This window comes from Athene noctua, chromosome 3 (genome assembly GCF_965140245.1).
Source record: "Athene noctua chromosome 3, bAthNoc1.hap1.1, whole genome shotgun sequence".
Classification (NCBI taxonomy): Eukaryota; Metazoa; Chordata; class Aves; order Strigiformes; family Strigidae; genus Athene; species Athene noctua.
This window is the reverse complement of record NC_134039.1, coordinates 33506806-33526059: the sequence shown is the minus strand read 5'-3', so window position 1 is coordinate 33526059 and position 19254 is coordinate 33506806. Positions and strand designations below refer to the sequence as shown.

Sequence of the window (19254 nt, the reverse complement as noted above, 5' to 3'; positions counted from 1 at the left end):
ATTGTTTCCTGAAATAGAAATGTAATACCTTGTGTGCATTAAGGAGATGTTCACTTGGCTTTACAGTGGAATGAACTACCCTGCAGCTCTTTGTCTCTTGTGGTGCAGTTGAAGCACACACAGCAACACTGTCAGCAGTCCTAGTAATATTAGCCATCACAAGTAAAGCACGAGATGAGCTGAGACTTTCAAAAGTGTTTTGGTTATTTTAGCCTGCTGTTTTAAAAGCTACTATACTTGCTTCCCGGAAGTTGGTCATGACCCAGTTCCCCATTTCTGAGGGAATTTCCACAGCAGAACTCTGTTCCCTCTACGTTACTCAAAAACCCTCTCAGCTGTAGCTAGTTCTGCCCCGTTGTACTAGATTTAAGGGACTCTGTGGGAGTCCTTTGACTGGTAAGAAGAGAGATTGGAGTTCATATTCTACACTGTTTAGAAGTCACTTCTGTTCAGAAGAAATTGTAAAATGACTATTTTTTTCTCATCTGTAATCTGCTGACAACTAAAAATAAATCTCAGTGAAACAGAAGCAACTCTATGCTTTTCTTCTTGTAGCTGTCATGAGGAGGTTGCTGGCAACCTAAAAGCCAGAGTCCAAGGCAGTGCAAAGCTAAATGGCTTTGTGCTGTCTGCATGTGTGCTTCCATGAGACTGAACCCTAATCCCACAGGTTATCAGATGTAAGGTTCCCAGAACTCATTCCCAGAACTGGTGCCCGGCTGGCTGGAGCCTTTAGCTTGGAAGGTGCCCTTCTTCACCATACCTGGATGCAGTTTTAGCCCTGTCTCTGGGAGGACTTTTAATGATGACTTGTGCCTATGTGTTTAATTTCTTGTCTTTATTATTACATTTGTCTTGCTGTAATACGGTATGATTTTTCCTTGTTTCTTATACAGTGCACAACAGAGGGGCTGTATGGGATATTTCCTCCCAGCTATACATTTTGAGTATTTTAAGTATTTGGCCAATTGTTTCTTCTTGCAGATACAAATAATTTAGGATTTATTTATTATTGGCTATACTAGCTCAGCCCCTCTCAAATGCTCATAACTTAATGGGCCTGATTTTGCAGCAATAGGTTCCAGTGTACAGATTAAAATGGAGCATGCTGTAGAGACATGGTAGAGAAAGGAAGCTCACTGACTTGCTTACTGGGCAATTCCAAGTGCTAGGAAATTTAAAGGAGACAAAACTCAGTACCTGTCTTAAGCAGTCTGTTTTTCATCTCTTCTCCCAAATGTCTGTACAATGCTATACACATTAAGAAAATGCAAACTATGCAAGTATATGACCATAATGAATGAAATATTACCGAGATATGTAGGAACACATGAATGGCAATGCTGGTTTAGGCTAAGGGACCATCTGTCACAGCGCCCTGCCTCCAACATGACCATGCGTGGATAGCCAGGGGAGAGCAGGAAGAGGACAAGCATATCCAATAGTTTTCCCAAGCACTATCCTAGATTCTCACTCTTTTCAGCTGAGGAGATTTCCCAAGCAGTATGTGTCTATTCAAAAACTCCCAGTGGTTTAGCTACAAGGTACATGTTCACCTGAATCCATGTACATGTTTTGCATCCATGACATCCTTTAGCAGAGTTCCACAGACGGACTATTTGTGTACAGATTTTATGTCAAATTTTTTTGAGTGTAACATGTATTTTATTTGTTGGGGGGAATGACTTTTGTGGCTTATGATTCTCCAGTTTTTCTACTATGATCAAGGAATGGTGGCTTCAGCTGCTTGGTGAATAATTCCTCTCCTTGAGAATCTTAGGGAAACTTCCAAATAGAGTGAAGAAGAAAAAATAAAATCACAATGAAACATCCAAATTTTGTCTTGGCCAGTTCAGACTCAGTAACGGGCTGAGGCTGATACAGTTACTTACTGTTAGAGTAAGTAGAGTTACAGAAGGCAGACATTGCTGGACATCAAGCCATTTACTCAGATGACTAGTTGTTGGGATTGAGACTTTCTTCATATTAAGCAGATTCCAACTCACATGTCCACCTCCCCTTCTTCATCTATTTCCTAATAAAGTCATAAAGGGATAAAGACACTCTAGGTAGCTCCCACTGAAACTGCTTCACTATGCATAAAACTGTAAATCAGGAAGTGAATGTGCCAAAGTCAACATGATTTTTTTGTTTTGGTAAGCATGCAGCTCAGCTGAAGAACATGTCCTCACTCCTAGAGTTGGCTCCCAGGAAGCCAAGTTTTTGACATTCAAATGACACTGGACTAGAGTCATAACAGACATCTCCAGAGCATGAATACTATGTTGAGCCCCACTGTCAAGCAACATGAGTGGGAGAGGAAGAGAAGAGCTGGTGCCACCCAACTGATCTTGACAGGCGATACGTGTTCTTGAGCTGCTCAGCTGCTAGTGCTCACTGGAGGGTGGCTGGCTGTGTCAGAACAAGGTGCCCTGGGACATGAGCAGTGCTAGCACCCAGGAAAGCTAGAAGTTAAGTAGTGTGGCAGCCTCCTGAGTGGTGGTGCCACTGCATTCAGGGAGCAGCTGAACAGGGGTCCAGTGCAGGTGAGATGAAAGTACCTGAGTGACAGCAACCTTTGGGCTAGAAATTGTTTCCTCTCAGGCACATGTCTAGCACCTGCCTTCACTACACACCCTGCTGATAAGACACCTCCCAAAGAGCAGTAGGAGGGAGGAAAAGCTGGTATCAAGTGTTTTACAGGCTGTGAGATAGTACTCCAGTTGGACCTAAAAAACACAGTAACAAAGTATTAAGAGTCAGGTTTTTGTATTTTTGTTTCCCCCTTCCTCTAAGCAATGTCAATTTCAGGAAGGCCTAGAAGAACATGATCTGTTACACTTTTACCCTGGGTACACAATAACTAGGCACAAACAGCTACAGCTGGGGAAGAAAGCGCTTTAATGTCACCCAAGATCACAAAAGCATTTACAAATGCATTCTTTATTAATCTCATCTTTGGCAGGCAAGCTTTTAGCAGACAAAAGACTTAAATGTACTCAAACTGTACTGTTACTTAAGTTATCCTTAAACTGTATTTAACTGCACTGCCTGTCCCACAGAAGCTAATTACAGCTGTAATGATTTGTGCCCAGATTCAGGTTGGCAGAGGGAGAGTCACTTTCAACTTCACCTCTCCCTCTATACTGCAGGTGGCTCATGTATCTTCTTTCTGAAGACTTGGATCTCCAGCGTGTTGGCTGGTGTGACAGGCACAGCCCGGGCACTGACAGCAGGTGAAGACCACATCTCCTCAAGTGCCAAAATCACTGCTGCAGTCCAGGCCCTGTCCATTCTCTCAGCATGACCTGACCTGGCAGATGCATCTTGCCAGCTGGCCATGGACCAGGTTAGCTGCAGCTGGCTTTAGTGCTGCACTGCACATTCCTCATCTGCAGGGTAGAGTGAGGCAGCAAACTACCTGGTAAGGCCCATGATCAACGGGTGAGATGAACCAGGTCTGACAGTGTGTGGGGAGGTATGTCCCTTGGGCACAAATAATATTTACAACATTTTGAAGATCCTTTTAGTCTAAACAAAGAGGTACTTTATATAGTTGATGCTGAACATCATTAATAATATTTAACCTGCCTGGCCAAAATAAAATAGGGAAGGCAAACCACAGGAAAACCTTACAGTTCTATTTATATAGTTTCAAAAAATACATTAAGAAAACAGGATCCCCTCCTGTGAATCAATGAATCCAGTTCTCTCCTATCACAGGCGCATCATTCTCAAAAACCCTTTCACAAACCAGATACTCATCTGTTAGTTTTTTAGCTACCATGATACTTTTTTTTTTTCTGGTTAAGTTCTCCAAGACAAAACCAAAGTAGTCATAAGGTAGAACAGCTCTGGGTGCATGTCTGAGAAAAACAAGACAGGAATTCAGAACCATACACAAAGTCATTACTAAAACATATTGCTACGGCATGACATTGTTAGATTTTCAGCACCCAAAGTGTGAAAAATCACATGAATAAGGATCATTCTAAGAATAAATTCTGGTATCCTTAATGTAGACAGAGAATATGTTCTCAAATTCCACTGTTTAACTGATCTGTGATAGCTCCCTATTAATCTGTAAAACCCACAGATCTATATTAAAACACAGATAATATGTATGACTACTTTAATATTTCCCATCCAGTCCTTACTCAGGAATTCTAGATTTCTGTTCATGAAAACAATGGCTGAAGTACTGTTCTGTATAATTTGCTGACATCATATCTGGAAAAGATTTTAAAGCACTTAATGAGAATAACCGTTTCTTTAAACTTTTTGCAGTTCTCACAGTATTTCATGAGGCTTGTTTAACTGTGTAGGAGATGTCAAAACTGAAGAGAAATGTACTATTAGCTTTGCAAAATTTTGCCAATAATATATGCTGTAAGAATCTAAGAAAAGTGACACAATGTTGTAATTAACACTGCTCAAAGGTGTTTATTGGAATAAATAAAAATTATAATAATGGTTAAAATCAATGAATGCTGACTTATGGCACTGTGGGATGAGGGCAGGTAGCTTTCTATTCAGGACATTTCTACTTTGGTACTTTCTTCACAGATTAATTTGTTGATTTTGTATGCTTGATAGTGGGCTTTGTGGGTATCTGTGAAGTCCCAAAGTCTGACACTAAGCATAACAAATCCTATTGCTTTTCAGTACTCAGTCCACAGCATTGTTTTCTATTAAAACTCTACCAAAAACTCTAATAAACCCTAACCTTAAACTTCTGGATGGAATAAACTCTACATTACTTAAAAAGCCAATTCTGTTTTAATATGAAACATTAAAATTCTAAGTTTCTGAAAACCAGATTTCTAAGGCCTGAAAGAACCACAGATCATTTCGTATATGTGTCCCTTACCATGAAAAATAGGCTAGCAGTTTCATTCAGTTTTCTGTGGGCCCTGTTGTAGACTGTGTGTTTTACTGAAGCAGGACAGAGAACCCCCTACATCTCCTGGAGTTTGCAGTAATGGGCTTTCTGACTCCCTGCCAAAACATGCATCCCTTACTTCTATTGCAAGTTTGTCTGTCATCAATTCCAGTCACAGCTTCTCATACTTTCTTTTCATGGACTGAAGCTATCTCTGCTACTTTCAGATACTCTACTGAAGAATATCCTTGTATTTTAGGAGACAATTTTCATCCCATAAAGTCTCATTTCTTCATAAAGTGGCTGAATTCTCTTAAGTATCACAAGAGGTTGTCTCTAGTTCTCACGTACTTTGACGGGTTCTCTTTTGCATTCTTCTTTTTTTAAACATTCTTTAAAATAATGATGACACCAGAAGTCGTCAAAGTAATTCATTGTTAGTCTGAAGTCAAGATGGCTTTTCTCTCCTATTTTCACACAGGCAAAAACTCTATTTCTCCTTGTGGCACAGTATGAAGATAACTCATGTTGAGCTCCTTGTTCACTTTAACACCTAAATCTTTCCCAGATTTCCTTGTGCTTGCAATGACACAAGTCCTCTTGTTCTGCTTCCTTAGCCTCCATATTGCTTCTTTCATTTTGTCTGTACTGAAACCAAAAAGTTCCGGTTGATCCAAATTTTCCATAGGATTGGGCTGCATTGTTTGACTTCAATGAATGTTTTCTCCTCTAGTCTCTCTGTACCAAATAACCACATTATTAAAAATGTGTGTGCCCTACTGCCAATAGGAACAAATATTTTTTCACCTCTCTGGAACTCGCCTCAGGTTCAGTTTTTCTCCAGTGAGACTGTTCCCAATCAGTAAAGCAGAGTGTAATAACATGAAGATAGTTTAAACTAAAGAAAAATGAGCTCTTCCAAACGCTAGGACTGAGTGAAATCCCTGCCAAAGGATTCTTTAATGAGGTTTGAGATTACAGAAAAAAAATGGCTTATGGCAATTTTAAGAATTAAAGAAAAATATAAAGTTTACCTTTTTTCACTGGGTCAAGTACCTGAAATATCTTATGTTGAGTTTCAATCCCCTGAGTCTGTGAAACAGAAAAGAAACATGAACAAATTATTAATATTATTAAGTTCCAAAAGATACAATGACAAAAAGAAGGTATTATAGTCTTTATGATAAGGCACTTCATGGGTTGTTCAAGGAGTGTACACCGGATTAGGACAGGGGAAGCTTGGTAAGTGTTCAGTAACTAGTGGGAAAACAGTTAACATGTAAAGATTAGGCTTCTCCTTTTTCTTTTTTTTTTTTTTTTTTTTTTTTTTTAACCAGAAGGCAAGCTAGATTTCTGTATTTAGCTTGTTTTTCAAAAACTCAGAGAACTCATCAACTTGTGTTCACTTTGCAAGCTGTTGGGTGCTCAGCATTGTAAAATACACTTCTTAAATTCCTTTTCATGGAAGTAGGAACATAACATTAGACTCCACCATTTTCATCTATGATTTTTAAGTGCTTGTCAACTACAATAAGGCTCACATTTTCCAAATAGTTATGTAGGATGCCTAACAGCAATAATGGAGAAGTGATATTTTTAAAAAATATTAGATCTTATACCAACTATTCTGACAATGATGCTTTAGTAAACTTAATCTCATGGTAAGTGCTAGGTCAGCTAATGCTGAGTACTGAATCTTACACTCTAAATGATAGGAAGGGCATGATGCAGCTTTACAAATATTGCCAGCACAAGTATTTCAGAGCTGGGGCTTGGTAATGACGCCAAGTTAATTTAAAAAATTATTGCCTGTTTCCCTAGAACGTTCTGTGACCTTTCCTTTTCTCTCCACAGCACTCTACTGGACTGGAAAACTCAACAGAAAATGTTTTAATGGATCTGGTAAAAATCTTGTTCAATGAAACTGGAAATGAAACAGGTCCAGCTGAGGGAGTGAGGTGTTAGTAGTTTTGGATACTGAAGAACAGCTGGTATAATCTCCAGCTCCAAGGCATATTCCTTGACAGAAAGATCAAAATGTATAAAAAAATATTTTCATGAGACAGAATTTTACCATTTTTTTCCAGCCCCAGACTTGTTAGTGTTGATTCATAGATGAAACAGAAAATAAAGAGCAATGGACATTCTAGGTCAGCAGCTTTTGGTGACAAAATTTTTTGTCTAAAGTTACAGTGGTTGAATTAAATTGTCATATGTCAGTTTTTAGTCAGAAAAAAGAACATAACATGTTTCTACTAGGATGAAAAATACATTTTTGCTTTTATGACTTCTGTTCTTAGCAATGCTGAGAAAATGTTTTCCTGATGTTTTGGGTTTTTTCTGCAAAGAAAATAGCATGTAACCATTTTGATTCATGAGGCAATATTATAGTTACAAAACAAAAAAAACCCAAAATAGTTGCAAATAAACATGATAATCACAATGCCAGAAGGAACACATGCAAGCAAGCTGCTCAAGACTGAATTCCTTATGCTGTTCTGTTCAGCAAATATTTATGAACCTGGACACAAACATATCATATTGACAGGGGACCTCACTTCCTATTCAATACGGCTTGTTTATTTTTAGTCTGGGAACCTGGACAGCCATGCTTTCTCAGTAGTCTTAATTGCCACTGCTCTTTTTTTACGCTGTTGGGGCTTCTGAAAAGAAAGACTGGCATGAAACGCAAAAAGTTTCTGTTCTACCTGTTGAACCAATTGTGATAAGTAATCAAGGGTAATTTGCAGATCAAACGGGTTTTTTTTAACAAAAGGAATGATCTTGCTGCAACAGATCTGAGAACGTCCTGTCTGGCAAGAAAAAAGACTTAACCGCGAGGTTGCAAGAGGTACTGTCTCAAGGCAACTGTTAAACTACAATCTTATATTACCATGACAACTTTTGAACTTTTGTCTTTGTTTAGACCTTAGTGTAAAAAGAGATTAGTTTTGTAATTTACAGCTTCACAGCTTCCTGTTAACAAATGTACAACCCACATTGCTACGTAACTGAAAGCCTAACTCTTCGCTCAAACCGACCTCGAAGCTAGCCAGCCTTAAAGAAATTATAATAACAAAAGAAGCTAAGGGGCGTGCCGAAGATTGTCGAAACCGACCTCCGTGAGGATAAAAAGGCTGTGTTACTTGTCGGAATTCGCGAGCCTCGGGTAGAGCTGCGACTCCCCGGCCGCCCAGCGCGCTGTTTTGCTTTCCTACCTTAATAAATATTTAGTAAATTTATTTCGGATTCTAGTTATTTCAATTCAACTATAACACCAATGAAAGCATTAATAAAGCAGCCAGCATTATAATGTTTATATACATAAAAAGAATGTTACCCATCACAATATTAATGTGACTTCTTTCCGAATGACGGTTTGCTTTCTCTAGGCAACAATAACAGTGTTCCTATTTTACATCTGAGGGCCATATAGTTTTCTAGGCTGAATGTCAGCAAAGTGCCATTGAGGGGTGGTACATACAGCTGCAGCATGAATTTATGTCAAAAACTCTACTGAACCTGTGATATTCCTTGCTATTCACCTTTTTCAAATGCCTTTAAGAACTTCCATTGAGAACAACCACAGAAATCTTCCCAAGTAGATCCACTTGGGAAAAGAACAAAAGAAACTTCTTGCAGGAGTTGTGATGTACTGTTCTTTCAAACTCGTTTGATAAACTGTTTTTATTTTCTTTCTTTACACAGTGTGAAAAACTATGGACTAGGGTATTGTTTATTAAGATTTATGTTAAGTCCAATGTAAAGGTTAGACAACAAAAGATAACCGAACTCACTTACACAAACTAAACCAGACACCGCTTGCGCAAGTTAAAGATATCTGCAAGATGTTCTAAGGAACTGGCAGAAATAAGACAAACAGCCCCATATAAGGACATATGGGTGAGGGGTCAACTATGGGACGAAGGAAGAAGACTTCTTATCACCAGGAGGCAGAAAACGACCCCGTAGCAACAACTGAAGCATGCACCCCCCCCTACTTCATGAATACGGAAGTAAAGATGTATAAAAAGGGACTGTTTGAACTGCTCAGCGCGGCAGTTGGCGGAGCGCAGACTCCCCTGCCGTCCAGCGCTGTCTTTGCTCATATTCTATTTGCTATAATTAATAAAATTCTAATTGGATTATGATCCATTGTGGTCGTAATTTATACCAATTTCTTGGTGCTGTGACTCGGATAAGGAACGGTGAGCTTTGGTCCTCCGGGGAGGCGCCCCGTGACAATCCGCGGCCCCGCGACCAACAGCCTACCTCAACCTTACCGACGAACCTAAATTCTAGAATAATGAGCAAAGGAAAAACCGGTAAAATCCCATAAAATTCTGTGCACGGGAGTCCGGACGAAGACGCAGGACGTGTAAGTATATTGCGAATTTGTTCGCGGGTTTGCCGTTTGGGCGGGATTGGGTTTCCTGGATTATAACGAGTGAGAGGTTCGATATACTGAACCAAGCGTGGACCCTTAAGTACTGCGTTTTCCATCTCCCGCGAGGGACTGGGCCAGGAACAAGGGGAGCGAGTGAGTGTATATTTGTGGATAATCCAGAAGATGGGGGCGAAGGGCAGCAAACCTTCAACTCCCATGGGAAGGGTACCCACTGTACCTAAGAATACCTCTCTGGCGTATATCTTAGACAACTGGAGATATTTCCCTGGAACCTTAGGGAAAGATAAACAGAAGATGATAGAATATTGTACTAAGATATGGGGAGGGAAGATGATTTCTAAAAATGTCTTTTGGCCAGTCTATGGGTCAGAAGAAGATTGGGACAGATAGCAATTAAACCTCTGGGTTAATAGTAAAAAACCCCTTAACCCAGAGGAGAGTCAATATGCGGAAGTGTGGCTCGAAAGACCGGGAGCTAGACTTTACCCGCTAAACGAGATAAAAACTAAACAAAAGAAAAAGAAGGAAGAGTTAGACGAAACCCTTCTAATCCCCCCTCCTTACATTCCTCCTCCTGCTCCCTCAGCCCCTCCAGAGGTCCCCAGAGCGCCCACTCCCCCACCAGAGTCGGAACAAGGGTCTCCCCCTCCTCCTAGACGCGTAACTAGAAGTCAAAAAGGGGCAGCTCAGATGTACCCCTTAAGGGAAATACCCATGGGGGGACCTCAACCAGTGATCGGATATATTTCCATACCCCTAAACTCGGCTGACCTACGGGATTTTAAAAGAACCGAGATGGGAAACTTAATTGAGGACCCACTCGGAGTGGCAGAAAGATTAAATCAATTTTTGGGACCAAGCCTTTATACTTGGTATGAGATGCAATCTATCCTTGGTCAATTATTTACTACCGGGGAAAGAGATATGATTAGACGAGCAGGAATGAGACTATGGGATGCTCAACATGCCCAGGGACCTCAAGCAGATATTAAATGGCCACTCCAAAGACCTAATTGGGATAATCAGGATCCGGTGCATAGAACTCATATGCAGGACCTGAGAACTATAGTAATTCAGGGGATTAGAGAAGCAGTACCCCGTGGCCAGAATATCAATAAAGCATTTAATGAAATGCAAAAGAAAGATGAAAGCCCTACTGAGTGGCTGGAACGACTGAGGAAAGCCCTTCAGCTATACTCCGGGGTAAATCCAGACGACCCTTTAGGGCAAGCGCTCCTCAAAACTCAGTTTGTGGCAAAATCATGGGAAGATATCAGAAAGAAGATTGAAAAGTTAGAAGACTGGCAGAATAGAGGGTTGGATGAATTATTGAGGGAAGCTCAGAAAGTCTATGTAAGGCGGGAAGAAGAGAGTAGTAAGCGACAAGTAAAAATGATGGTAGCAGCGGTCAGAGAGGATCTGATAGTAGTAGTAAAGAAGGAACAGAGATGTTGTTTTTACTGTGGAAAGAAGGGACATATAGAGAAGAATTGCAGAGAAAGGATCAGGGATGAGGAAATATTGAAAATGGAATAGGAGAGTCAGGGGCTCTATATTTTAGGGGACCGGAGTCATCATGAGCCCTTGATAAAATTAAAATTAGGTCCCCACAAACAAGAGTTCACCTTTTTAGTAGACACTGGGGCTGAGAAATCGACTATTAGGCAAATACCTGAGGGATGTAAAATTTCCCCTGAAAAAGTACAAGTAATTGGGGCAAAAGGAGAACCCTTTAAAGTAAACAAAATCAAAAATGTGGTATTCGAAACTGAAAATAAATTTGGAATGGGTGAACTCTTGCTCGTCCCTGAAGCAGAATTTAATCTGCTAGGACGAGATTTAATTGTTGAATTGCAATTAGAAATTAAAGTGAAAAATCAAGAGCTAACAGTGTCTGCTTATCCTTTGACCTTGGATGATCAAAGACAAATTAACCCCGATGTCTGGTACTCTCCGGACACAATTAGTAGACTGGAAATTCCACCGATTAAAATCCAAATTTCTGAACCCCACATACCTGTGAGGGTAAAGCAATATCCTGTATCCCTAGAAGGATGAAGAGGATTAAAACCAGAGATTGATCGATTGCCAGCACAAGGAATCTTAGGGCCTTGTATGTCACCCTTTAACACCCCCATTCTGCCTGTAAAGAAACCAAATGGGAAATATCGGCTCGTACATGATTTAAGGGAAATAAACAAAAGAACTATCACCCGGTTCCCTGTAGTAGCAAATCCATACACGCTGCTAAGCAAGTTAGGACCCCATAACTCCTGGTATAGTGTGGCTGATTTAAAGGATGCCTTTTGGGCCTGTCCACTGGCAGAAGAATGCCGTGATTATTTTGCCTTTGAATGGGAAGACATAGAGACAGGCCGTAGACAGCAATTGAGATGGACCGTGCTTCCCCAAGGGTTCACTGAGTCCCCTAATCTGTTTGGACAGGCCCTGGAAGAGCTCTTAAAAGAATGCCAGATACAAACGGGAAACGTACTGTTACAGTATGTAGATGATCTGCTCATAGCAGGGAATAATAAGGAGGATGTAAGAAAAGAAAGCATTCGACTCCTAAACTTTCTTGCACAAAAGGGACTATGGGTATCACAAGAAAAGTTACAATTTGTGGAGGAAAAAGTGAAATATTTGGGTCATTATTTGTTTAACGGCAAGAAGATATTGGATCCAGAACGCATTAAAGGAATTCTGGAATTACCTATGCCTGTCACTAAGAGGCAAATTCGGCAAGCATTAGGGCTATTTGGGTATTGTAGACAATGGATAGAGAACTACAGCTTTAAAGTTAAATTCTTATATGAACAACTGTCTAAAGACAAAATACCCAAGTGGACCCCTCAGGATCAGGAGCAGTTTGCCAGTCTCAAAAGGGAGCTAAGTCAAGCGCTGCTTTTAAGCCTACCAGATTTAAAGCGGCCATTCCATTTATTTGTTAACATACATGAAGGAACGGCATTCGGAGTATTAACTCAGGAATGGGCCGGACAAAAGAAACCGGTGGCATACCTATCAAAGCTGTTGGACCCTGTGAGCAGGGGTTGGCCGAGTTGTTTACAAATCATTGTTGCTGCTGCCTTATTACTTGAGGAAATGAATCGCATTACCTTTAATGGAGGAGTTGTCTTATATGCGCCTCATAATATCAGGGGAGTGTTACAACAAAAAGCAGAAAAATGGCTTACAGATAGCCGATTATTAAAGTATGAGGGAATACTTATAGAATCCCCTAAACTATCTTTGAAAACTATTGGAGCAGTTAACCCCGCTGAATTTTTGTACCCAGGAGAAGGTAATGAACTATTGCACAATTGTTTTCAAACAATTGAACAGCAGACAAGCATTAGGCCAGACTTAGAAGAAGAAGAACTACAATGTGGAGAAGTATTATTTATAGATGGGTCATCACGAATAGTGGAAGGTAAACGATTGTCCGGATATGCCATCGTTAAGTTGGAAAAAGGAGAATTTAAGACAATAGAATCAAGCCCCCTAAGTGCCAGCTGGTCGGCTCAAGCCTGTGAGTCGTATGCATTGTGGAAAGCATTAGAGTCACTGAAGGAAAGGGATGGAACTATATATACAGACTCACGCTATGCGTTCGGAGTAGTACATACTTTTGGGAAAATATGGGAGGAAAGAGGATTTGTTAACTCACAGGGAAAAGAACTGATACACCCGGAATTAATTCGGCGAGTTCTGGGGGCATTGAAAATGCCGAATAAAATAGCAGTTGTACATATAAAGGGACACCAGTGAGGTACAAGTTATCAAGTTAGGGGAAATAATGCAGCTGATACAGAAGCAAAACGAGTGGCAGGCAATTATAGTATGATTTTGATTATGCAACAAATACCTGTTAGTAAAAATTTGAGTTTTGAGTATGCAGAAAAGGAAAAACTAGAACAGATGGGAGCTAAGGAACAAGATGGTAAGTACATATTGCCAGATGGGAGAGAAGCCTTGCCAAAGGGCATAGCACTCGAAATATTTTCAAAAATACACAGTAAAACACACTGGGGAACCCAGGCGTTAGTTGATCATTTTAATCAACAGTTTGCCTGTATAGGCGTATATAACGTAGCAAAGACAGTCACGGCAGCCTGCGAGACCTGCCAAAAGGTTAATCGAAACAACATGAGACAAAAACCTCTTGGAGGACGTTCCCCAGCATACAGACCTTTCTCACACATACAAGTGGATTTTACTGAACTACCTAGGGCAGGGCGTTACAAATATTTATTAGTAATGGTGGATCATTTAACACATTATGTTGAGGCTTTTCCTACCTCCAGGGCAACTGCTAACCAAGTTACTAAAGTGTTACTTGAGCACATTATACCTCGATATGGAGTACCTGAAGTAATCGACTCGGACAGAGGAACACACTTTGTGTCAAAAATTGTTAGAGACCTAACCGAAAGCTTGGGTATTATGTGGGAATACCATACACCATGGCATCCACAAAGTTCGGGAAAAGTTGAAAGGATGAACGGAGAAATCAAAACTATTTTGACCAAATTAATGATAGAAACCAAATTATCATGGATTAAGTGCCTACCCATGGCACTATTAATTCTCAGAACCAGACCCCGAGCAGATATAGGAATATCAGCGTTTGAAATGGTGTATGGAATGTCCTATAGAATTGAAAATCCACAAACAAATGTTTTAATTCGAGACCGTGTGATTAATGAATATGTTTCACAATTAGCAGAACATCGTAACAAGCTTTGGGAACATGGACTGATTGTGCAACGACCCCCGTTGGACTTAAAAATTCACAATGTTAAACCTGGGGATTGGATATTGGTTAAAGTGTGGAAGGAAGAAACCCTAAAACCCAATTGGGAGGGACCTTATCTTGTTTTGCTCACAACAGAAACAGCTGTCCGGACTGCTGAGCGTGGATGGACTCATGCCAGTCGCATTAAAGGCCCAGTGACAAGACCCCACTGGAAAGTAATCAGTACTCCAGGTGACACCAAGATAACCCTGAAAAGATAACGTAATGATAGAGACTTTATTTGATTACTTTGCCGCATTACCTTTTGGTATAAAGTGTGTATTGCTGTTTATACTTGCTATAATTATTTCTTTTTTTTTATCTATTATATATGGAAGCGTACAAAGTGTGTTAAAGGAAATTGCTAGACTTATGCAACCACACAATATTGAATATAGAAAATATGCTGATGGAAATAATATATGCACTCTAGATATACGGATTAGATGTAATGATTTGAACTGCAATTGTTATCCATTTGCTTGCTTTAGATGTAAGGTATGCCAGGACAAATGGTGGACACACTGTGAATGTGGATACCCTCCAATAGGAGTTTGCACACAGTGTTGGAAAAATCCAAAGAACTCTCACTGAGTGGAAATTAAAACAATTAGAGTCTAAACAAGAAATTATTCGGGAATCCCATGAGTGGTGGGAAATTTTTGCCAAAGGAATAAACCCTCAATATTATTGTTACCACTCCAACGAACCAGTCCCCTTTGTAGCTGAAATTTTGGCTATAAAGTGCAGAAGGGAAGTACTAACCGTGTCTTGTTTTGCCCCATTAGTTAAAGCTGCAAAGTGAGAAGCCTATGTAAATAGGCACAAAGCCCGAAACAGCAGTTCTCCTGAAGAATTCCCTTGCTGCCAAGAAGATGGTACACCCCATGACTCGAAGCAACCGAGTCGACGGGCGAGGCAGAGGAGGAACAAACTGTGGAGAAAAGAACCAGAACAATGGGATGCAAAAGCAGCAATGGCCGAACTTCCCCAGGACTGGTAAAAATATACTTAAATTGGCAAAATTGACAGACACCCTTTTTTCTGGTATACCATTAGTTTTGTTATTAGTAATAACCCAAGCAAATGGAAACCCTCATGAACCTATGGCCTGGAAATTATATAATTTACCAGAGTCAAAATTAATTCAAACTCAGATCGGTCCAGGGAAGTGGAATTTCTCCGTGCATCTATATTCCCTGATACCTATAGAACAGGGCTCCCCTGTTTTTACCCCAGAACTAGCAAAGCTTCAGGCCCAATGCAAGGCATTTTATATATGTCCAGCAAGTAACCCTGGCAGAAGTTATTGTAATTATCCAGGTCATTTTCACTGTGCCTATTGGGGTTGTGAAACTGTTGCTTCAAATTGGAAAACGCGGGGAGATAAATATATAGATGTAACTTGGGGACCCCTGGGCTGCACTCCCCCAAAGCATGATTTTGATGGACACCCTAAACAACCCTGTGGCAGCGTGTCCTGTAACAGAATTGAAATAATTATAAAAGAACCCCAAGATGACACATGGTTAGTTGGACGTATCTGGGGAATTAGATATTGGGAATCGGGAGCGGATAGGGGAAGTTTATTTAGAATAGTTAAAGAAAAGCTTCCTCATGATCCCTTACCAGTAGGACCAAACCTGGTCCTGAACCCACCCACTTCTTCTAAAGAAAAGGTTGCCCCCGTAATTGTCGTAACCCCTTCTCCAGACTTCCTTTCGGAAACAACTAAAGACGCTATGACTGAATTCTCCTTATCCAGGGATCTGGAGTTGCCAGAATCCAAGGACCCCTTATGGAATCTAATGCAGGCCTCTTATCGTGCCCTTAATGAGAGCAAACCAAATTTGACTGAGGAATGCTGGTTATGTTATAATGTTAGACCTCCATATTTTGAAGCAATTGGAAAACCAGGTAGAATTCAATGGTCTAATGGATCAAACCCACGAGAATGTCCATGGGATGACATGAAGAACCAGACGCAAGGAGTTACTATTCAATTAGTAACAGGCCAAGGAAAATGTATAGGCACAGTGCCCAAAAAGTATCAGCCTTTGTGCAACCGAACAGTCACTAACACCAATATAGAAAAACATAAGAATCAAAATGACAAATGGGCTATCCCGACACCAGGAGCGAAATGGGTTTGTTCAGACATCGGAGTAACACCTTGCCTATCCCTAAACGTGTTTAATCAATCTCAGTTTTGCATACAGGTGATTATTGTTCCTCGTCTGATCTATCATACCTCTGAGGAAGTGTTACGTCACTTTGAAGGAGACCTGAATAGACAAAAACGAGAACCAATTACAGTAGTAACCCTAACTACACTGTTGATAGCAGGCGGAGTTGGAGCAGGTACAGGCATAGCCTCCCTAGTAAAAGGTCAGGAATTACAAAATTTGCAGATGGCTGTAGATGAGGATTTAGCAAAAATAGAACAATCTATCCAAAATTTAGCCACTTCAGTAAAGTCTTTATCAGAAGTAGTGCTGCAAAATAGAAGAGGATTAGATCTATTGTTCTTAAAGGAAGGAGGGTTATGTATAGCTCTCAATGAAGAATGTTGTTCTTTTGCTGACCATACAGGAGTAGTCCAGGACACCATGTCTGAACTCCGGAAAAGGTTAGATCAACGTAAGAAAGATCGTGAGGCGGGCAGATCATGGTATGAAAACTGGTTTTATGTTTCACCTTAGCTAACCACTTTGTTGTCTGCTTTAGCAGGACCGCTTATTATGTTGATTCTGGGACTTATATTTGGACCTTGTATATTACGCTATATTTTAAACTTCATTAAAAAACGGTTTGACATAGCTAAATTGCTTATTTTAACTACGAGGTCTGGGGCAAAATATAAGAGTGTATCTATTAATGAGGATGAAGATTGTTGTGAATGCGTTATGCCACGTAAAGACTATGCCTATTGTAATTGTGAGATATTACCTTGTGAATGTTATGATAAATGTTGGGAGTGTGGAAAAAGGTTTGCTTGCAGTGCCGAAAATGAAAGTAGCGTCTAATAAACAATAATAGGATAAAAAAAAAAAAAAAAGGGGGGATTGTGAAAAACTATGGACTAGGGTATTGTTTATTAAGATTTATGTTAAGTCCAATGTAAAGGTTAGACAACAAAAGATAAGATAACCGCAATCGCTTACACAAACTAAACCAGACACCGCTTGTGCAAGTTAAAGATATCTGCAAGATGTTCTAAGGAACTGGCAGAAATAAGACAAACAGACCCATATAAGGACATATGGGTGTGGGGTCAACTATGGGACGAAGGAAGAAGACTTCTTATCACCAGGAGGCAGAAAACGACCCCGTAGCAACAACTGAAGCATGCACCCCCCCCCTACTTCATGAATACGGAAGTAAAGATGTATAAAAAGGGACTGTTTGAACTGCTCAGCGCGGCAGTTGGCGGAGCGCAGACTCCCCTGCCGTCCAGCGCTGTCTTTGCTCATATTCTATTTGCTATAATTAATAAAATTCTAATTGGATTATGATCCATTGTGATCGTAATTTATAACAACAGCAACAGTATCACTCTGGTATGTTTTGCTCCTAGTATACAATCAGCAAAAGCATTTTAATTAATTGCATGAAAGATGCCTTTGTCTGTGTTTCAGCACAGAAATTACACAACAGGACCTAGTGAAGCTCCACTTAACTAATAGTTTTGCAATGTGTGTTTATAGGTACTGGCAGGCATAGCCTTACAGAATCAGGCTCTTTGGTGGCCAAAGTTGTGTTCAATCCTAAACACACTCATCCTCTCCTAAGACAGGCACGTGATGGGACAGGCCCTGTACCCAGAGGGATCTCTGCTTGCAGGAGACTCCTCTTTATTAAATTAGTGACTAATTTCTAAAGTGTAGTCAATTTTAAAACAGAGACGTTCGACTAATCACCTGGAGTTGTGGTTTCAGACTGCTGAGATCTCCTAAGGGATTCCTGCTACTGAAGGAGAAAGTCTCTTTTCCTTTGTCCTTGGTCCAGCCTCTCCCACTCCTAGGTAGTATTTTTCTCCATTGCTTAAACTGGCTCTGATGCTCAAAAAACCCCCATCCTGTGTGACCTGATTTAACTCATTAACCCAGCAGAGAACCACGTCATTCTTTTTGCTGGGTTTCCTTCCTATCAGATTAGTGTGTTAAACCAGGTCACAGCAGGGACTGAACATCAGAGGTATACAAGTGGAAGGAATACACAGCAAGGAATGTGGCAGGAGGAGACAAGGGAGGACAGAAAGTGATTGTTAAATGGCTCATCACATTGTGTGAAAAGTCTGTTGGGATGAGGAATATGCTAATGCATTATTTAGTAGAGATCCTGAAGTAATTAAGCTTTAACAAATGCTCTTGTGTGGATACTGTATTCTCAAGTGTTTCTAGGAATGCACCCCTGCCGTTCTTGGCTCTTGGATGTTTCTTTTTTGTGTATTACCAAGCAAGTCTAACAGTTTTAAAGACTAAACTGAAAGGACGACAAACAATACCCTAACTTTCTCCAGTAGTCTTTTGTGTTTGTTTGGGCTTCAGTTATCTACAGCAGTATTATACCCCTCCAATTATTTTTCTGAGCTTGAAAGTCCCCTGAAATCACAATTATCCAACAGGGTTCCACATTTCTCATGTCATCTAGATAAATCTCATTATATGACCTTTAATTCCAGTCCTTGGGATGAATACCATGCACAGATGATTTGCAATAAGCAGTTATGAGAGTTATGTGGCAGCCTGCTCAATCTACAGCTTAGTCACACACATCAGGCAAACCTGCCTGCCTTGCTTTTATGTACCATTTATAGACCACACTGAAACAGTGCTTATGGACATCAGAAAAAAATGGAATCAGTCCCACTGACTGGCATGGTGAGTGTTTAGACACAAACAAGGCTATTTTTAGCAAATGATGTGGAAAGGCTCAGAGTTTTAGATAATTTTTTCTCAAGTTGCCAGTCCTCAGAGCTATCAGTCCCATCTCACACCCCCATGCACTGGCATACTGCCAGCTAGATGAGAGAAGGTGGGGCAAGAAAGCATGAAGGGCTGAGAAGTACTAAAAGGTCCAGGATACCTGGTGTTAACCAGAAAATGCTACTAACTTTAGGGTCCATTTACCACTGTCATTCTAAAGTTTTCAGGAATATTTTTT

At 40.4% G+C, this 19254-nt stretch overlaps 1 long non-coding RNA gene across 1 annotated transcript; it reads left to right on the top strand.

Annotated features, from left to right (window-relative positions):
* Positions 1 to 9144: 9144 nt before the first annotated feature.
* Positions 9145 to 17590, top strand: LOC141958613 (uncharacterized). The gene is made up of 3 exons (XR_012633291.1): positions 9145 to 9260; positions 14185 to 15087; positions 16681 to 17590. It is a non-coding gene; the product is annotated as an uncharacterized LOC141958613 (long non-coding RNA).
* Positions 17591 to 19254: the final 1664 nt, after the last annotated feature.